This window comes from Mustelus asterias, chromosome 11 (genome assembly GCF_964213995.1).
Source record: "Mustelus asterias chromosome 11, sMusAst1.hap1.1, whole genome shotgun sequence".
NCBI lineage: Eukaryota > Metazoa > Chordata > Chondrichthyes > Carcharhiniformes > Triakidae > Mustelus > Mustelus asterias.
The window spans coordinates 58,091,825-58,113,615 of NC_135811.1; positions in this window are offsets into that span (position 1 = coordinate 58,091,825).

The following is a 21,791-nucleotide window of genomic DNA, read 5'->3' on the forward strand; positions in this document are numbered from 1 at the left end:
CAAACTTGTTGGTACATTTTGATCTATCTAAGAAATTGGTGTTAATCTGCCATGACTCTCCATGTGGAGTGGATGCGGTGTGATGGACGAAGGATCTGAAAGGCCAATAGGGTCATTCTGGAGAACCCACTCAGACTCCAAAAAAGGCTACTCACAAATTGAGAAAGAAGGATTATCACTAGCTGTTGGTGTCAGGAAATACCCCCAGTATTTGTACGGTAGGCACTTTACCATCGTTTCTGACCATAAACCACTCTTGTGTCTTTTTAAAGAACGCAAAGTTACTCCGCCAATTGCAGCAGCAAGAATTCAGCATTGGACATTGATGCTCTCTGCCTACGAATATACCTTTGAGCACTGACCTGAAACACACATAGCCAATGCAGAGTGAACTTAGTCACCTATCTTTGCAAGAGAGTGTTGCCCCACGACCACAGGAAATTGTCATTGCGTTGAATTTCTTAGACACATTGTCAGTTTCAACGAAGCAGATCAAGTACTGGGCCAGTTGGGATCCACTGCTGTTCAAAGTGAGGTACAGGATACTAATGGGTTGGGCTTATGAGCCAGTTTCTGAAGAGATAGAACATAGAAAAGCTACAGCACAAACAGGCCCTTCGGCCCACAAGTTGCGCCGAACATGTTCCTACCTACTAGGCTTACCTATAACCCTCTATCTTACTAACTTCCATGAACTTATCCAAAAGTCTCTTAAAAGACTATATCGAATCCGCCTCCACCACCACTACTGGCAGCTGATTCCACACACCTACCACCCTCTGAGTGAAAAACTTACCCCTAACATCTCCTCTGTACCTACTCCCCAGCACCCTAAACCTGTGACCTCTAGTGGCAACCATTTCAGCCCTGGGTTAAAGCCTCTGAGAATCCATTCTATCAATACCTCTCAACATCTTATACACTTCTATCAGGTCACCTCTCATCCTTCGCCTCTCCAAGGAGAAAAGGCCTAGCTCTCTCAACCTATCCTCATAAGACATGCCACCTGATCCAGGCAACATCCTTGAAAATTTCCTCTGCACCCTTTCCATGGCTTCCACATCCTTTCTGTAATGAGGTGACCAGAACTGGGCACAGTACTCCAGGTGGGGTCTGACCAGGGTCCTATACAGCTGCAGCATTATCTCCCGATTTCTAAACTCAATTCCTCTATTGATGAAGGGCAGTATTCCATACGCCCTCTTAATACAGCCTCTACCTGCGACGCTGCTTTGAGTGTCCTATGAACCCGGACCTCAAGATCCTTCTGATCTTCCACACTGCCAAGCGTCTTATCCTTAATATTATAGTCTTTCATCCTATTCGACCTGCCAAAATGAACCACCATACACTTATCTGGGTTGAAGTCCATCTGCCACTTCTCCACCCAGTCTTGCATCTTATCTATGTCTCGTTGCAACTGCAGACATCCCTCTACACTATCCACAACCCCACCAACCTTTGTGTCATCAGCAAACTTGCCAACCCATCCTTCCACTTCCTCATCCAGGTCATTTATAAAAATCACAAAGAGCAAGGGTCCCAGACCCTGGGGCACTCCACTGGCGACCGACCTCCATGCTGAAAATGACCCATCAACAACCACTCTGCCTTCTGTGGGCAAGCTAGTTCTGAATCCACAAAGCAATGCCCCCTTGTATCCCATGCCCCTTCACTTTCTCAATAAGCCTTGCATGGGGAACCTTATCAAACGCCTTGCTGAACTCCATATAAACTACATCTACCGCTCTTCCCTCGTCTATGTGTCTAGTTACATCTTCAAAAAATTAAATTAGGCTCGTAAGGCATGATCTGCCTTGGACAAAGCCGTGCTGGCTATTTCTGATCATACTATTCCTCTCCAGATGTTCATAAATCCTGCCTCTCAGAATCTTCTCCATCAACTTACCAACCATTGAGGTTAGACTCACTGGTCTATAATTTCCCGGGCTATCTCTTCTCCCTTTCTTGAATAACGGAACCATATCCGCAATCCTCCAATCCTCCGGAACCTCTCCCGTCTCCATTGATGACGCAAATATCATCGCCAGAGGCTCAGCAATCTCTTCCCTCGCCTCCCACAGTAACCTGGGGTACATCCCATCCGGTCCCGGCGATTTATCTAACTTGATGCTTTTCAAAAGCTCCAACACACCCTCTCCCCTAATGTCCACATGCTCAATCTTCTCAGTCCACTGCAAGTCTTCACTGCAACTACCAAGATCCTTTTCCACTGTGAATACTGAAGCAAAGTATTCATTGAGTACCTCTGCTATTCCTGTGCAAGCCACTCAGAAGCAATAAACACAGCTGCGTGTCTGTAACTACATTTGCAATTTGCATCATTCTTGCTGATCAGAAGTAACTTTTAATATTTCTATGATGCCACAAATCTGTGTTGTTAAACACAGATAATGAGTGGGTGCCGAAAGATTTCCATGGACTAGTCTGTCAGTCAGTGCTCCCACTGATCCATCCTGTACCAATATCTCTGTCCAGCTGCCTGGAAATCGCCGAGTCTCATCTGGAACAACTGAATTTGGTCAATAAATTATCTTTTTTGCCTTTGATGCTGAAATAAAAATCTCACCATTCACCGGACTCTGAAATGTCTTGCTGCACTTTACACTGGAGGCTGTCAGCTCTCTTCCAACTGGTCCTATGTTGGCCACTCCAGTCATTACTGCAGTTGAAGAAAAGTCTATGGTGACTGTATATTTCATCTAAAAGAATGCTGGCTTTTCACGCTGTGATATATGTGCGTTCAGTCTTTTGAGTTATGCCTCCTATTCCAGACATTAGATAAACATCCCTTCTGTTGTTTTTGTGGAGAAGCAAGGTCACATGACCCAGGACACCTACCTTTTGGCCAGTTTAATAATACAGACCCCTCTGGGAGGCAGGCCCCCCTCGGCAGATCCCCCCCCCCAACCAGAGATCCATCTGAGCCCCCTCCTCACCCCCCAACCAGAGATCCATCTGAGCCCCCTCCTCCCCCCCAACCAGAGATCCATCTGAGCCCCCACCCCCCCCCAACCAGAGATCCATCTGAGCCCCCCCCCCCCCCGAACCAGAGATCCATCTCAGCCGCCCCCCTCCTCCGGTGGACGCCAGCAGAATGGTGTGAAGCCCGGTCACTTTAACCGTGGCTCCAAGTCTGTGGCCAGGAAGGTGCTGCAGGCTCTCGAAGGACTGAACATGGTCGAGAAGGATGGTGGAGGGAGACCAGCGATCGAGGCAGGTTGGGGGTGTGGTCTGCCGAGGGGGGGCCTGCCTCCCAGGGGGCTCTGATCCCGGTGGGGGGGGGGCGGTCAGCAGGGGGTGGGGTGCTGTGCCGGGGGGGTCTGCCTCCTGTCGGGGGGATCTGCCTCCAGGGGAGGGGGGTTGGTCTGCCGGGGTGGTTAGCGGGGAGATCTGCTAGGGTGAGGGGGGTGGAGGGATTGCCACTGCTGGGGGGCGCGGGCTGGATATCGGGGTGCTCAGAGAAGGATGGTCGAGGAGGATGGTGGCCGCAGACTGACTTCACAAGGGCAGGGAGAGCTTCAGAGGTTCCCCTGCAGAATAGAAATCCGCTTCGGACTTTTATTTAGCAGGTCGCTAAAAGCGCGGATCCGGATCGGGCTGCGCAGTGGTAAAGTGGGATTTGGTGGTGGAGTTGGGCGCGCGGTTCATTAAATCGATTTAAATGCATGCTAATGCATTTAAATCGTTGGGCCGCCCGATTCGGGCGCAGACCGGATCCGCACCCAAATCGGGCGTTGGTAAAGTCGCGATTTGCTCGGATTCGGGTGCAGATTGCGTTAAAGGCCCGACGCCCGAATTTACCGCGATTTCATGCCTGAAAACGGGCGCAAATTGTTGGTAAAATCGGGCCCTATGACTCCATGCAAGAAGATGAGTTGAGTTTCCAAAATGGAGGATAAAAATTTGTCCTGTTACAGAATGCCTGAAGAGGCTCTGCCATTGTGGTTTGCCCCAGACAGAGACAAAGATTCAGAAACCCCCTAAGAGGCTTAATTTATAATTGACTAAATTCATGTACTAAATGTTTAATTATCTTGGACTGTGTAAATTGAATATTAACATTTGTATAAATGGACATAGAGGGGGAGGGATGCGGTGATTGTCCCTTTAAGGCTCAATCTGCAGAGTAAGGATCACATGATTCAGGGAACCAATTGGGGATCAGGATGGGGGGTTATCTTGGTGAACTCAGGTTTCTGTTCGAGAACCTTCTCGGAAGCTGACTGCAGCCTCGAGGCTGCCAGCCTCTGTTTAGCCTTTACCTGTGAATAAATGAGTGGTTGAACGAAGAACAAAGAACAAAGAACAATACAGCACAGGAACAGGCCCTTCGGCCCTCCAAGCCTGCGCCGCTCATGTGCCCAACTAGACCATTCGTTTGTATCTCTCTATTCCCAGTCTGTTCATGTGGCTATCTAGATAAGCCTTAAACGATCCCAGCGTGTCCGTCTCAATCACCTTGCTTGGCAGTGCATTCCAGGCCCCCACCACCCTCTGTGTAAAATAAGTCCCCCTGACATCTGTGTTGAACCTTGCCCCCCTCACCTTGAACCCGTGACCCCTTGTGATCGTCACCTCCGTCCTGGGAAAAAGCTTCCCACTGTTCACCCTATCTATGCCCTTCATAATTTTATACACCTCTATTAGGTCGCCCCTCATCCTCCGTCTTTCCAGGGAGAACAACCCCAGTTTACCGAATCTCTCCTCATAGCTAAGACCCTCCATACCAGGCAACATCCTGGTAAACCTTTTCTGTACTCTCCCCAAAGCCTCCACGTCCTTCTGGTAGTGTGGCGACCAGAACTGGACGCAGTATTCCAAATGTGGCCTAACCAACGTTCTATACAGCTGCAACATCATATGCCAACTTTTATATTCTATGCCCCATCCAATAAAGGCAAGCATGCCATATGCCTTCTTCACCACCCTCTCCACCTGTGCTGCCACCTTTAAGGATCTGTGGACTTGTACTCCCAGGTCCCTCTGTGTGTCTATACTCCTGATGGTTCTGCCATTTATTGTATGGCTCCCCCTTACAATAGATCTACCGAAATGCATCACTTCGCATTTATCTGGATTAAATTCCATCTGCCATTTCTCCGCCCAATGTTCCAGCCTATCTATATCCTGCTGTATTCTCTGACAATGTTCATCACTATCTGCAACTCCAGCAATCTTTGTGTCGTCCGCAAACCTACTGATCACACCAGCTATATCTTCCTTCAAATCATTTATATATATATCACAAACAGCAGAGATCCCAGTACAGAGCCCTGCGGAACACCACTAGTCACAGACCTCCAACTGGAAAAAGACCCCTCCACTGTTACCCTCTGTCTTCTATGGCTAAGCCAGTTCTCCACCCATCTAGCTAGCTCACCTTTTATCCCGTGAGATTTAACCTTTTGCACCAGCCTGCCATGAGGGACCTTGTCAAACGCTTTACTAAAATCCATATAGATGACATCCACGGCCCTTCCCTCATCAATCGTTTTTGTCACCTCCTCAAAAAACTCAACCAAATTTGTGAGGCATGACCTCCCTCATACAAAACCATGCTGTCTATCGCAAATGAGATTATTCAGTTCTAAATGCGCATATATCCTATCTCTAAGAATCTTCTCCAACAATTTCCCTACCACGGACGTCAAGCTCACCGGCCTATAATTACCCGGGTTATCCTTGCTACCCTTCTTAAATAACGGGACCACATTTGCTATCCTCCAATCCTCTGGGACCTCACCTGTGTCCAGTGAAGAGACAAAGATTTCTGTTAGAGGCCCAGCAATTTCATCTCTTGCCTCCCTGAGGAGTCTAGGATAGATGCCATCTGGCCCTGGGGATTTGTCTGTCTTAATGTTTCCTAAAAAACCCAACACTTCCTCCCTTGTAATTGAGATTTTTTCTAACGGGTCAACACATCTCTCTGAGACACTACCAGTTAACATGTCCCTTTCCTTTGTGAATACTGATGCAAAGTATTCATTTAGGATCTCTCCTACTTCCTTTGGTTCTAAGCATAATTCCCCTCCTTTGTCCCTGAGAGGTCTGATTCTTTCCCTAACAACCCTCTTGTTCCTAATGTATGTATAAAATGCCTTAGGATTCTCCTTAATCCTGCCTGCCAAGGACATTTCATGACCCTTTTTGCCCTTCTAACTCCCTGTTTGAGTTCTTTTCTACTTTCTCTGAATTCCTCCAGTGCTCCATCTGTTTTTAGCTGCCTGGACCTCATGTATGCCTCTTTTTTATTTTTGATTAGACCCACAATTTCACTGGTTATCCACGGCTCTCCAATCCTACCTTTCCTATCCTTCCTCTTTACAGGCACATGCCTGCCCTGCAGTCCTATCAACTGCTCCTTAAAAGACTCCCACATGCCAGATGTGGATTTACCCTCGAACAGTCTCTCCCAATCAACAGTCACCAAATCCTGCCCAATCCAGCTGTAGTTAGCCTTCCCCCAATTCAGCACCTTACCTATAGGACAACACTCATCTTTTTCCATTACTATCCTAAAGTTTACAGAATTGTGGTCACTATTTGCCACATGTTCCCCTACTGAAACTTTGATGACCTGACCGGGCTCATTCCCCAGTACTAGGTCCAGTATAGCCCCCTCTCTAGTTGGACTGTCAACATATTGTTCCAAAGGGGGTGGGGGTTGCTTTTCCCTTAACTGGTGAACAGGAGTTATTAGATCCAGTCTGGTAATGGAGCAGGCTGGTTTGGTGGAGCCCTGAAGGCCACTCCTCCTGCTCCTAACTTCACCAAATTAAATCTTACCCGCAGCTCCACCGCTCACTGACATTGATAGATACAGTGACTAGCTTTTCAAAAATCAAAACTGAGACACAAAAAGCTCTGAGAAGACGGGGCTCTGTGATGTTTGAGTTGTTGGGTGACTATGGGCATGAGTCTGAGGAAGAGGCAATTGAAGATATGAGGTTGTGTGGTTATATCTCTCAAATATATCCAGCCAGGCACCCCCCCCCCCCCCCCCACCCGCCCCGCCACCCCCCATTACTGAAGACAGTAGTTACAATCCACAGACATTTGTTCCAGGTACATTTCTGCCTAAAAATCTAAAATTGCTCTCATTGGGTTTGTTATGCGCTGGCTAAAAAGGTTTAAATACATCCTTCCAACCTCTCTATTCCAATACAGGCAGGATCTTTCATCATAATTCCTCATTCTGGGCAGCACTGAGTAAACCTACACTGCACACTCTCTACTGCCTCAACAGCGTTCTATAGTGTCGAACACAAAATTGAACACAATCCCTTTGAAACGCACTGCCACATGATGCGGTGAGTGTGGATTCACTAATAGCTTTGAGCGATGGGGGTGGGGGTGGTGGGGGGGGGGCAGTTTCTGCAAAGGGAAGACTTCTCAAATTAGACAAGGCTTGCTGTGATCAGTGAGGGTGGTGACTGCAGTCTCCCATATTTTGTTTGTTTTCCTGAGTGTTTGGAAGGAATTTGCCGGAGATGTTTGTCTAAATTGTCTTCTATTCAGTCTTTTTCAGAAGGTTACACGATGGGGGATGGGTTGATGACAAATGCAGATTACACCGCGTTGGCATGGAATAGTCTGGAATTCTTTCCTTTCTACACTTTCCTACATCCGGTTAATGCTGGATTTTAACTTGCCTCTATTAATTGGGAATAGCGTAGAAGAGTTTGCATTAACACAGGTGAGGCAAGATTGCTCGCTAGCACAAAGTGCAGCTGTTTACTGCTGATGGTGAATGGCTCTGATAGAAGGCAGGGAATGAAGGTCATCACCTCTCTGAGTGACAGCGATCAGAATGTGACAAAGTTTAATGTGGTTTGGGATTCCATGCTGCCATGGAACAATGGCCAGGTCGGAACGTTCAACAAGGCCAAGGGCACGGAGGAAAGGCAAGAACAAGCTTCCGGGATGGAGTTGATGGAGCTGGAAAGAATTAGAATGCTTTTGAAAAGCAGAGACAGCCAGACATCAAGGAGCTATAAAGGTCGGATTTTCAAATGCAGGATAAACAAACATGATTATCAATGGATCAGAAAGGCAATTTAAAATGAAATGAGGGAAGACAGAAGTAAATATTATACAGTTCACGGGGGGGGGGGGGGGGGGGGTGGCTGTGAGATGACACTGAGAAGGTGGTGGCATAAGCATCAGGCTAACGTTTCTGCTTCTCCTGCTGGTGGGGTTTTCCAGTCCTGCTGCCGATGGAGATGCCCCCCTAGTGGGTTCCCCGGCAGGGTGGACGTGAACCCACCATTGACATTGGTGGGACTGGAAGATCTCGCTGCCAACCAATGGTGAGCTGCCTCTGCCACCTGAAAACATGTCATGAGGTGGGGGGATGGGGTTGGGGGGTGAGGGGGTGGGGGGATGGCGGTGTGGGGGTGGGGGGATGGGGAGCTGGGGGTGGGGAGCTGGGGGGGTGGGGGATGATGGTGGGAAGTTGGGGGATGGGGGTGAGGGGATGGCAATGTGGGGCTGGGGGTAGATGGGGGTGGGGGATGGCAGTGTGGGGGTGGGGGGGGGGTGGGGGATGGCAGTATGGGGGTGGTTCGGAATGTGGTGGAGGGTGCGGAAAATCCTGACATTACTTTATTCCAACAGTATTTTGACTCGGAGATTTTTGCAAGTTTTTATGTAGAGCACATTTCATTTCTAATTTCCACCGGCAAGTTGGATTGACGAATTCTTGTGAATGATATTAAAATAGATGCAGCACTATACAAACATACGAATTAGGGACAGGAATAGGCCACTCGGCCCCTCAAGCCTGCTCCCCCACTCGATAAGTTCATGGCTGATCTGATTTTAACTCCAACCTCACAATCGGGGGTCTACAGAGAGTTTTCAATGGATGGATCAGTGGCTGATATTTTCCAACATGGATAAAAACATAGGTGATGCGTATATTCTATTGATGAACACAAGAAAGAATTTTATATCGTGTCTTTCACCATGTCCCAAAGTATTTCATCAATAATGAATTATTTTTGAAGTGTAGTCACTATTGAAATGTAGCAAATGCAGCAACCAATTTTCACACAGCAAGCTCCCATAGACAGCATTGTGATAATGGTGGATGAATCTGTCTTAATGATGTTGGCTGAGGGATAATATTCCTCAGGACACTCAAGATAACTCCTCTGGTCCCCTTTGAAATAGTAGCATGGGACCCTTTCTGTCCAACTAAGAGAGCAGATGGAGTAACATCTCTCCCAGAAGTTGGCCCCTCTGACATTGCAGCACTCCCTCAGTGTCACACTGAGTTATAGGATTAGTTCTTGTCTTTAAGACTCTGAAGTGAGGCTTGAACTCACAACTCAACTGAGAAGGATGAGTGCTCCCACTGAGCCACGATTATATGCCTGTCCCTAATCACTCTTAACCTCGTGACCGTTCGAGATTTCTTCCAGTTTTGGTCTCTTGAACATTTTCAATTTTCATCGCTTCATCTTTGGCGGCTGCACCTTCAGCTGCCAAGGCCTAAGAACAAAGAACAAAGAACAGCACAGGAACAGCCTCTTTGATCATGATGCCTGTCTAAACTAAATGCCCCCGAAATGCCACTGTCATACCTGTTCCCACCACCTTCCCAGGCAGCGCATCCCAGACATTCACCACCCTCTGTGTAAAAAACTTGCCTCGCACATCTCCTCTAAACTTTCCCCCACACTCCTCAAACCTATGTCCCCGAGTACTTGACTTTTTTACCCTAGGAAAGAGCATCTGACTATCCACTCTGGCCATGCCACTCATAATCTTGTAAGCCTCTATCAGGTCACCCCTCAACCTCCATCGTTCCAATGAGAACAAACCGAGCTTATCCAACCTCTCCTCATAGCTAATACCCTCCATACACGGCAACACCTTGGTTATCCTCTTTTGTACCCTCTCCAAAGCATCCACATCTTTCTGGCAATGTGGCGACCAGAACTGTACACAATATTCTAAACGAGGCTGAACTAAGGTTCTGTACAGCTGCAGCATGACCTGCCAATTTTTATACTCACTGCCCCGAACGATGAAGGCGAGCATGCTGTGTGCCTTCTTGACTACCTTTTTCACCTGCGTGGCCACTTTCAGTGTTTGGTGGACATGTACTCCAAGATCCCTCTGCCTGTCAATACTCCTAAGGGTTCTACCCTTTACTGTATTATTCCTACATGCATCGGACCTGGAATTCTGGAATTCTGAATGAAAGCTCTGGAATTCCCTCCCTAAATCTCTCTGTCTCACTGTCTTTCTTTAAAATGTTTCTTGTAGAAGTGTTGGCAACCAATGACTTATAAAACGATAGTTTATTCACTCGACTGAGCAGATATAACATACTTACACTCTGCCCGTGCACAGGGGAGAACTCCTATGGTTCCATCATATGATCTCTTAAATAACCGCGTCATCATATGACCACTTGGTCTACATACCTTTGAACCTATCTCCCTGACCAAGTTTTTGATCATCAGGCCTATGTAACTCCGGGTCACATTTTGATTGCAATTGCTCCTATGAAGCTCGGCCATCTTATCACATCAAAGGTGCTTTACAAATGCAAGTTGTTGTTGTTGAACCGGCTACAAGTGAAATTAATGGAGAGGATTTTCTGTGTCTGTGTCCAAGAGCCTGCAACCACATTGCCTGTGAGGGTGAACAGGCCAGAAACCATGGGTTGAGGAAGCTGGAACCTCCTCCGTTCATCATTAACTGAAATCAGTTGCCTCATGATATTGACAAAGCAGTCAAGTACAAGTTGGACATCATGCTGAACTTGTTCAGAGTTCTGGTCAGACTTCACCCATCCTGATTTTAACAGCGATACCCCAGGAGAACAATCAAAGCCCCTCGAGTGTCTAAAGAAGCGTCACCAATCTGAGCTCCAGTTTCAGAAAGGAATCTGAAGACAGTGAACACTTTCGGAAAGATAAATCTGTACTGTTAGTTGAACGAATGCTGAGACTGGGAGGTGAGCCAGACAGAGTTCAAACTGTGGAGGGTAAATCACTGACCAATGCCAGGAAGCTATTCTACAAGCTGAATGTGATTAAAAACTGGAAGAGGTTTCAATTGGCTCATAGAGGCTTCAGGGTTGTTTAGAAAGCAACGATGGGGGAAAGCATGGAATTTTCTGGATGGATGAGTTTAAAAGTGGCAAATGACCCCCTCTTCATCTGCAGAACTGTCCTCAGGGAACACTGTAAGAAGTCTAACAACACCAGGTTAAAGTCCAACAGGTTTATTTGGTAACAAATGCCACTGGCACTGGAACTGGCAGGCAAAGCTTCAAAGGATTATCAGTCCAGCTGTGAGCACTCACTGTTAACACTGGAACAATGAGGTTATTTTGGATAAAGTTTCAACTGATAGCCTCTAGCTGTTCAGACTGACAGGTTACTCAGTCCCTGCCATATTTTCTTGCAGCGCTTATTTGCAACCTCTCAGTAATTTGAATTGTATTTTCTGAAGGCGATTATTTATCTGAATATTAAAAGCACATTTGCTGCTCTCTGAACTTCCTCTCTGGCTGGCTGGCTGTGGGCGTATCAGAACTGACGCTGTCCTGTCCTGCCTGTGGGGTGTCATCTCTCTTGGAAACATTTGTCTCTTCATTGATTAGTATGGAAGCTCATGTTAGAGATGAAAGGGTGGAATTTCATCCCTCCGATTTCCCCCTCCCCCATCCCTTATTCCAAAAGATGTGCTGGTTAGGTGCATTGGCCATGCTAAATTCTCCCTCAGTGTACCCGAACAGGCGCCGGAGTGTGGCGACTAGGGGATTTTCACAGTAACTTCATTGCAAAGTCTACTTGTGACACTAATAAATAAACTTTAAACTTCAGCCCTGTGGCTGTGAAATGTTGTGGTTGAATTCGGAATGAAGTTTAGCACTGGAGGGGCACCAGGAGAGAGTTTGGACAATTGATCCAGGATGTGGGTTGATGTCGCTGTAAAGGATAACCAGCGGGTGATGTTACTTTAGTTATGGAAAATCCAAGGCCCTCGACGGATGCAGGCCATTGAGGCGAAAATGAACACAGCCGTGGGCAGGTTCCTGTGGGAACTGTGCCATGACTGATAGCACACCAGACTGACTAAAATCAAAATGACGATTTCAGGGGGTATCGTAGAATCATAGAATCCCTACAGTGCAAAAGGAGGCCATTTGGCCCATCGAGTCTGCACCGATCACAATCCCATACAGGCCCTATTCCCGTAACCCCACATGTTTTCCCTGCTACTCCCCCTGACACTGAGGAGCAATTTAGCATGGCTAATCATCCTAACCCACACATCTTTGGAGTGTGGGAGGAAACCGGAGCACCCAGAGGAAACCCACGCAGACATGGGGAGAACATGAAAACATAGACAGTGACCTGAGGGTGGAATTGGACCCTGGCGCTGTGAGGCAGCAGCGCTATTAAAATAGAATTTGCAAACATTGGAAACCTGAAGTAAAATTGGAAAGTTCTGGAAATACAGAATATCTGGAAAAGAGACGAGGAGAAATGATTTTTATGGGATGAATGGTGTTAGCTCTTATGCTGCCAGCCCATTAGGCAGTAGAACCAGGGGGTCAGCAGTGATTTTCCGGCTTTCGGCCGTTGCTTGCTATACAGCAGTCTTGCCTCTGGGTCAGGAGGTTGTTGGTTTGAGACCCACTCTAGAGTGTTGAAAATGAAGTCCAGCCTGACGTTAGGACATAAGAAATAGGGCCCATCGAGCCTCTCTGTCATTCAATGTGACCATGACTGATCTATTAGCGGCATTTCCAAGCGGCAATCTCAGCAATTTCTATCTGGACAAAACGTCAATAACGTCAGTTGTAGGTTAAGAATTAAAGTTATTATTTTGATTATATATAATGGCAATTTCTTGCATGAAAAGGATTTTGAAAGTCATGCCATGATCTTACCATTTTGCCCCACTGGCCGATGGGCGGTAAGACTGCGAGAGAACTGAGAAATTACGTTCGTGCCCGATCCCTCACCTCTCGCGATCTTACCAGCACCGGATATCCGACGAGATCAGCCTCAGGTGCGAGGCTGAGTGTAATTCTATTTAGATTAGAATTTAAATATTACAAGTGAGTCCGGGATGCATTCGTCCAGGCTCACTTGTCTCTGCGGCCTTGCCAGTGAATGTTCTTACCGGCGAGGATCACATATAGTTCCCCTCAACGGGGACCAGGTGTGATGACCGTGCTGATAGGACTGGAGGCCATTGAGGCACTCCTGGGAGTTTGGGGTCAGAGGGGGATGCGCAAAGAGCAGTGCCAGCCTGGCACCTTGGCACTGCCAGCCTGGTGCTCTGGCACTGCCCAACAGGCACCCCGGTACTGCCAGGCTGGTGCACTGGCAGTGACAAGGCAATTGGGCCTAAAGGGGAGTGAGTGCGGAATTGGCCACGGAGCAGAATAAGGTAAGATTCCATTTTTAACTCGCCCAATGAAACAGTGCGATGCTCTCCCATTTTCACGCTCGTTTGGAACTTAGAATTCTTTTGGTAAGATCACCTCCGACATCTTCAGAAGCTTATTTGTAGGTTTCTTTCTGTTTTCTCATTTTTAACAAATATTGTGATTTACATCTAAAGCGTAAGAACAAAGACACCTAATAAAATAAATTGCCCTGAAAAAGCACTCCCACTTTCTCACCTGCTCACCATAACCCTCGATTCCCCAAGAGACCAAAGACCCATCTAACCCAGTCTTCAATATATCCAGTGATGGAGCAACCACAACCCTCTGTGGGAAAGAATTGCAAAGACTCACAAACCTTTGAGTGAAGGAATATCTCGTCATCTCAGTCCTGAAAGATCAGCCCCTTACCCTGAGACTGTGTCCTGTGTTTTAGATTCCCCAGCCAGAGGGAAGCAACCTTTCAGTGTCTACCCTGTCAAGTCCCTTTGAACTTTGAAGGGGAGGCGATGGCCTAGTGGTATTATCACTAGACTCTTAATTCAGAAATCCAGGACCTGGGTTTGAATCCCCCCATGGCAGCTGGTGGAACTTGAATTCAGTAAAAAAATCTGGAATTAAGAATCTACTGATGACCATGAAACCATTGTCAATTGTTGGAAAAACTCATCTGGTTCACTAATGTCCTTTAGGGAAGGAAATCTGCTGTCCTGACCTGGTCTGGCCTACATGTAAGAAGTTTAACAACACCAGGTTAAAGTCCAACAGGTTTATTTGGTAGCAAAAGCCACACAAGCTTTCGGAGCTCCAAGCCCCTTCTTCAGGTGAGTGGGAATTCTGTTCACAAATAGGGCATATAAAGACACAGACTCAATTTACATGAATAATGGTTGGAATGCGAATACTTACAACTAATCAAGTCTTTAAGAAACAAACAACGTGAGTGGAGAGAGCATCAAGACAGGCTAAAAGATGTGTACTGTCTCCAGACAAGACTCTCAATTCACATAATTCACATAATGTGCTTAATTCCACATCCTGGCCTACATGTGACAGCAATGTGGTTGATTCTCAACTGCCCTTGGGCAATTAGGGGTGGGCAATAAACGTTGGCCAGCCAGCGATGCCCATGTCCCATGAATGAATAAAAAAAATTTCAATGAAGACACTTCTCATTTTTACGAACTCCAGAGATATCTAGACCCCACTACTAAGGAGGTGTTACACTGTTGGAAGTGCTGTCTTTTGCATGAGATTGAGACCTGGTCTACCCTCTATGGTACCTATGGATCAGCTCAGATCCTACAGCACTATTTTTGAGGTTAGACGGGGAATTTCTCTCCAGTGTCCTGGCCAATATTTACACGACAACCGTTATCTCTACAATAGAATACCTGGTGACGATCACATCTGGAATTTCCTGCAGCCTTTCAGCTCAAAATCCTTTTTGTGTAATCTGCAGAAAGTGTTGAGCAGTAAGTGACATCTGGGACCTTGGCAGATGGCGGGACCTGTGGCCCATTTCATTAACCAATGGAGTTTAAGGATTAGGAAAGGATTGAGAAGGAAGATGATTTACAGTCACAGTAGGTACGGAAGGCAAATGGGATGCTTGTCTTTGTTAACTGAGGCATAGAATATAAGATCAGGGAGGTTATAATGGATTAGAATAGATAGGTGCTGATGGCCAGTGCAGACATGATGGGTCTAAGGGCCTCTTTTTGTGCTGTAAAACTCTATGGATGAGATTTTACGGCCTCCCTCATCACAAAATCCCGCCCGAGGTCAACAGACCTTTCCATGGTCCGCCCCTCACCCACTCCAATTCCTGGCAGGCGGGATGGTAAAATCTCGGCCCATCACTCTGTGACAGAAAGAGAAACACAAAAGGGACAGAGAGGGCTGGATTAAGAGAGAGAGAAAAGAGAGACAGAAAGGAAAAGTAAGAAAAAAACATTTTACTTTTAATTTTTGACATTATTGGAACCTACATCAACAATTCATGAGCTGATGTAATGATGTTCAGGCTCTGGGTGACAGGTTATTCAACAGGCATTTATAATTAGCAATCACTAAAAGAATATTTACACTACTGAACACTAGACTTAACTTTCTGAGGTGATTTTAATGGGTAATTAATATGGAAATGCAGCAACTTCATGAAACTCACGAGAAGGTTGAGAATGAGCTGCCTTTTACAAGATGCTAATGGCAGCCAGTAAATATGGCAATTCACGATTCATGGACTGTCTCCTTTCTCGCTGTAAGTTTCTGCTGATTTACACATTAAGAATTGAGAGCATTCTTCATGCATAGTTAATTTACAGAGGGAGATGGCTGTTTGCAAGCTGGCTGCTACAATTTCCTATGTTACCACAATGACTGCATTTCCAAAGGATTTCATTGATTGTGAGTTGTGGTTAGCCTCACAGCGCCAGGGACCCGGGTTCAATGGGTGACTGTCTGTGTGGAATCTGCATGTTCTCTCCATGACTGCGTGGGTTTCCTTCGCGTGCTCCGGCTTCCTCCCACACTCCAAAGATGTAGCTTCGATGGATTGGCCGTGCTAACTGCGCAGGGTTTATGGGAATAGGGCGTGTTTTGGAGAGTCGATGCAGACTTGATGGGCCAAATGGCCACCTTCTGCACTGTAGGGATTCTATGATAATATGGCAGCTGTTGCTGTAAAAAGGAAGCATGTCCTCCCTTCCCCGCGCCCCCCCCCCTCCCCCCCCTCCCACCTCACTGTAGATGTAATAGGCAGTGACATCAGATAGTAAAATCCTTGTTGGCAGTAGCATTGTGTGCAGCATTGTCGCTCGCTGACTGGAAGATTTGGGTCAACGTGTTAGCTTTAATATTCTTTGTGCCCTTTCTTCCTTTGTAATGCTCACATGCACATCTCAATGATTGCTTCCTTTAGACTTGTCTTGTTCTTCATGTTTGAATCAAAGTTTAGTCGAGTAACTCCATTATGTGGGTCACTTATTGCAGTTTAATGGGGTCAGATCACCACACTGTACCACTCTGTTCTGATGTTCCCATTGTAGCTCATGGCTTGCCTCTGATTACCAGCTGTCTATGTCTGACAGATAGATATCTGCTAAATGTTCCACTATATTCCTGTTTCTCACCTTGCAATTCAATGCTGTTTCACCATGATTACATTTCTCTTCTGGATTAAACTTCCTCTTCTTGTTAGAGATGGTTAAAACAGATTTTTCACTGTTAGAGCATCTTTAGAGTGTTATTATCCTAACACAGACTGTGCTCAAATATAATCCTCAATTATTCAATACTAAATTTACCATTAAAGCTTCACTGGGCCATCACTTTCAAACTCTGCTCCAACATATCATATCATTTATTAATATTATATCTAAACTTATATAATGAAGTATTTGCTCTTTCTTTGTTTTTATTTGAATTATTATTAAATTTTATGCACATGTCTGCATTGAAGAATTTGTGTTTCTCCATTAACTTTATTCAGACCACTCTTCTTATTGTAATGTATTTCCAGAATGGGATTCCCCATCTTGATAATCCATGGCACTAATGTTTGGGACTTTATCTCTCCTCCGTATTACAATTCTTAACTATTAATGTTGTGGTGTTAAGTAAGAGGAAAATGGAAATTTAAAGTTATGAATTGCTTCAAGGATATGCACTGAAATAAGAATTAGGTGCCAGTAAGACCTGTCAGTAGGTCTCTAATAAAACCACCCGAAAACCAGTTGTAGGAAGTTTATTGGTCTGCTTGGTGTGTTTATTATATTAACAGGTTAGATGTGCTTTTGTAAGGTGAGTGAAAGTCTATTTTTGTTATGTAAGATCCCAAACAGTTTGTAGATAGAGGGACTGAGAGCCAATGTACTTCAGTCAGACTGGGATCATGTGTGAGTGGGACTTGGCAGGAAATACAACATAGAATCATAGAATCCGACAGTGCAGAAAGAGGCCATTCGGCCCATCAGGTCTGCACCAACCACAATCCCACCCAGGCCCTATCCACATATCCCTACATATTTACCCACTAACCCCTCTAACCTATGCATCCCAGGACACTAAGGGGCAATTTAGAATGGCCAATCAACCTAGCCCGCACATCTTTGGACTGTGGGAGGAAACCGGAGCACCCGGAGGAAACCCACGCAGACACAGGGAGAATGTGCAAATTCCACACAGACAGTGACCCGAGCCGGGATTCGAACCCAGGTCCCTGGAGCTGTGAAGCAGCAGTGCTACCGTGCCGGCCCGCATGGACATTAGAATTTTGGATGACCTCAGTTTAAGGGGGACAGGAAGCCAGTCAGCTTTGGAATGGTCAAGTCTGCAGTTACTAAAGGCGTGAGCCTCTCAGCTGGGCTGAGACAGGTACAGAGCTGGACAATGTCACAAAGCAGAATGTCGGTGCTGCTCTGATGGAGAGGATACAGGATTGTAAACAGCTCAGGACAAATACCGATTCGGAGAAGGGGAACAGCCCAGTTTAATGGAGAATGGTGCAGTCGTTAGTGTCCAAGGCTGCAGAGAGGTCGAGGAAGATAAGGAGGAGTGTGGTCACAGTCCTGGGGATTAAGGCAAGATTAGCAACCTGATTGCTGAAACCCTAATGTGGAGCTGTGGGAAAGATGGGCATGGACTGATAGGCAATTTTAGGTTGGAGATGGATCAGTAGTTTACAAGGACACTGGATTAAATGTGGATTTTGATGAGCAGTGTGACGATGGTGGCTTTGATCAAGAAGGAGACATACCTGAGGGAGGTAACCACCTACAGCATCAGCTGACATGGAGGCCAGGAGGAAAAGCTAACTGGTCTGTAGTTTAGTTTGAATATAAACTGGAAGGTGAGTCTGGTCAGCAAGTTGAGATGTGGAGATGCCGGCGTTGGACTGGGGTAAACACAGTAAGAAGTTTAACAACAGCAGGTTAAAGTCCAACAGGGTTATTTGGTAGCAAAAGCCACACAAGCTTTCGGAGCTCCAAGCCCCTTCTTCAGGTGAGTGGGAATTCTGTTCACAAACAGGGCATATAAAGACACAGACTCAATTTACATGAATAATGGTTGGAATGCGACTACTCACAGCTAATCAAGTCTTTAAGATACAAACAATGTGAGTGGAGAGAGCATCAAGAGCCAAGTTCTGCACACATGAGGACAGCATCAACCGGGATATTGGGTTCATGTCACACTATCTGTAATCCCCTCAGCCTGCCTGGACCTGCAGAGTTTCACTGGCTGTCCTGTCTGGAGACAATACACATCTTTTTAGCCTGTCTTGATGCTCTCTCCACTCACATTGTTTGTATCTTAAAGACTTGATTAGCTGTAAGTATTCGCATTCCAACCATTATTAATGTAAATTGAGTTTGTGTCTTTATATGCCCTGTTTGTGAACAGAATTCCCACTCACCTGAAGAAGGGGCTTGGAGCTCCGAAAGCTTGTGTGGCTTTTGCTACCAAATAAACCTGTTGGACTTTAACCTGGTGTTGTTAAACTTCTTACAGCAAATTGAGCATAGAGAGAGACCATGAGAAGAGATAAAAGAGAGAAAGATGCAGAAGATGGGGGGGGGGGGGGGTACCTGGGACTGTGTGGAAAGGGTGGGGTGGGGGGGTTATTTTGTGAATGATAATACAGAGGGGAAACATGGTGACAGCTCAGCAAATAGATTCAATCTCAGTGATAAGGAAGTCCTCAAACTCCATGAACAATAGCTGGAGGTGGCAAATGAGATAGGTTGGAGGAGGTGATTGGTACCAGTGAAAAGAAAGTGGGGCTATTGTGACGGTACTGTGCCTTTAAGAAATGTATTTTAATCATCTTTCTTTGCAACTTTTCCAAGCAGCTCCTAGCATTTTATTGGCAGTGTTTTTTCTGTAGCCGGTGTCTCTAATTGTTACTGAATCAATATAATGGAGATCATATTTATTTTTAATCTGGACTAATGCAGTCTCCTGGGCTTTTATGATCCTATTAGAATTGCTGGGCGGAGCATGATTGACAGGTCAGATGATGCCTGGGGACAGTTTCTTTTCCCACAGAGAAGTCCATGGTTTTAGTTTCATTTCTCGCAGGTGCTGTTTGGGCTGGAATAATAAGTGTCTCTTATTTTCCCCTCTCTCTGGAGTTGGAAATTCTGCTCTCTGTGAGTTACTGTTAGAAGCTGGTGGAGGCCGGCATTGTCTCTCTCTCTCTCTCTCCAGAGACTTTTTGGTGAGTTCCAAGACTGGGGAGACTCAGAGATTTAATCCAACATTTAAAGTACCAATTCACAGCAGGAGATAAAAAGCTAAAACTCCAGCATCATGTGAGCGTACTTGCTTGTTGTGTCAAGTCTAGGAAGGGGTGTATGTTTATAGGGTGTTGTTTGATTTGGAACATCATAGATAGCTAGCTGTTAATGTTTATACTATATCATGCTTGATTCTTGTAATTGGGAAAAGCTATGCTAAATCTTTTTATTATATCTTAACTGTGTTCTTAAATAAACATTGTTTGATAAAAAGCTTTGTAGTGGGTCACTTGAATCATATGTTATGCTTACCCATGCCAAATTAAAATGTAAAAACCGTGGGTCCAGGCTATCATCCTTAAACACCTTGGAGTTTCTGGCCTGTGTCTTAACATATTGGACAAGTTGGGCCGAAGGGCCTGTTTCCATGCTGTAAACCTCTATTATTGTTAATAATCAGGTGGCTCCTTGATTAGTGGGTAGTTTGGGTAGAGGAAAGTGAAGGCCTGAGGTGATCCAGTTACATGTGGCAATGGATTGAAAAGCCAGTTTGGTGTCAGTGACATTCGCAGACAGTGGACTTGAGAAAACACAGGGGAACATACATGGCGGGATAACCAGGATAGGAGAAGATAAAGGATTTACTTTATTTTACTCTTTCAGGGGGTGTGGATATTCCTGGCTTGGCCAACATTTATTGTCCATCATAATTGCCCTTGAGATGGTGAGCTGCCTTCTTGAACTGCTATAGTCCATGTGGTGTAGGTACACCCACAGTGCTGTCAGGGAGAGAATTCCAGGATTTTGACCCAGTGACAGAGAAGGAACGGTGATATATTTCCAAGTCAAGATGGTGAGTGACTTGGAGGGCAATTTGCAGGTGGCGTTCCCATGTGTCTGCTGCCCTTGTCCTTCGAGGTGACATTGAGTTTGCAAATTTGGAGTGTGCTGCTGTAGAAACCTTGGCGAGTTGCTGCAGTGTGTTTTGTAGATGGTACACACTGCTGCCACTGTGCTGGATGGGGACTGATCAAGCTGACTGCTTTGTCCTGGATGGTGTCGAGCTTCTTGGCTCCAGGCAAGGGGAGAGTATTCCAGCTGTATAATCACCAGGAATTAGCATTTTATTGGGAAATTGTTCCCCATGTGCTTTTAATCTTCATTCCCTTTAGTAATAAAACTGCCGCATGATACTTCAGAGCGAGTTGATGCGAATGTGTCTCCTTCCAATGATTTGATAATATGGTTGTTTCAATCGCTAAAGGGAACAAAAGCATTAAAAAAAATTTTTTCCCATCAACTACATTTATTTTTCTTTCTTCTCTTTGCATCCCCAGTGGTTGTCACTATCCTGTAATTGAGTGCTGGGCAGAGAACATGTTCCCGAGTCAGGGCTAAAGGACACATCTGATCCAGGTACTGTGATGTGTATTACAGTGAAGGTGACTTGTTCACCGCTTTCTCTGAAGGGTTCGTTCTTTAGCAAGTCCTGGAATTGAATGACCTGACAGTACAATGGGATTACTGCACCACCCTCAGCCCACTTCAATACAGTTTATCCTAATGACCTATGGGACCCCATGTAGGGTTTCCAACCTCTTGGATTGTCCTTGTGTCTCAGGGAATTAAATGGTTAAACTCCAGGACTTTGCTACGAGCAATCCAGAAGGAAAATCCATAAAAATTTAATACGGTGTAGCTTCTCTGACTTTCTTTGAACACTTTCACTAATTATTTGCAAAAGTGTTGGAGGTGGGGAGAAAGATTGTCTTACTGGGTGCTGGGCTGGAGGTGAGAAGGTACGTGCTGGAATCTGCAAGCACAAATCTAACCAAGTTTCGGGAGCTGGGGGCAAGTAGGATTTTGACCAAAATCTGATTTAGACCAAAAAGCCTTGTCACATATCTTCCCGTTTTCCTTGGTATGAAATAGAAAGGGGTAAATAAAATTACAAATAGACCTATGTGTGTGTGTGTGTCTGTGTGTGTGTGTGTGTGCGTGTGTGTATACTTGTGTGTGTGTGTTGTGCGTGTGTGTGTGCATGTCTGTGTGTGCATGTCTGTGTGTGTCTGTGTGTGAGTTCATTTAGAAGGGGGTGGGTG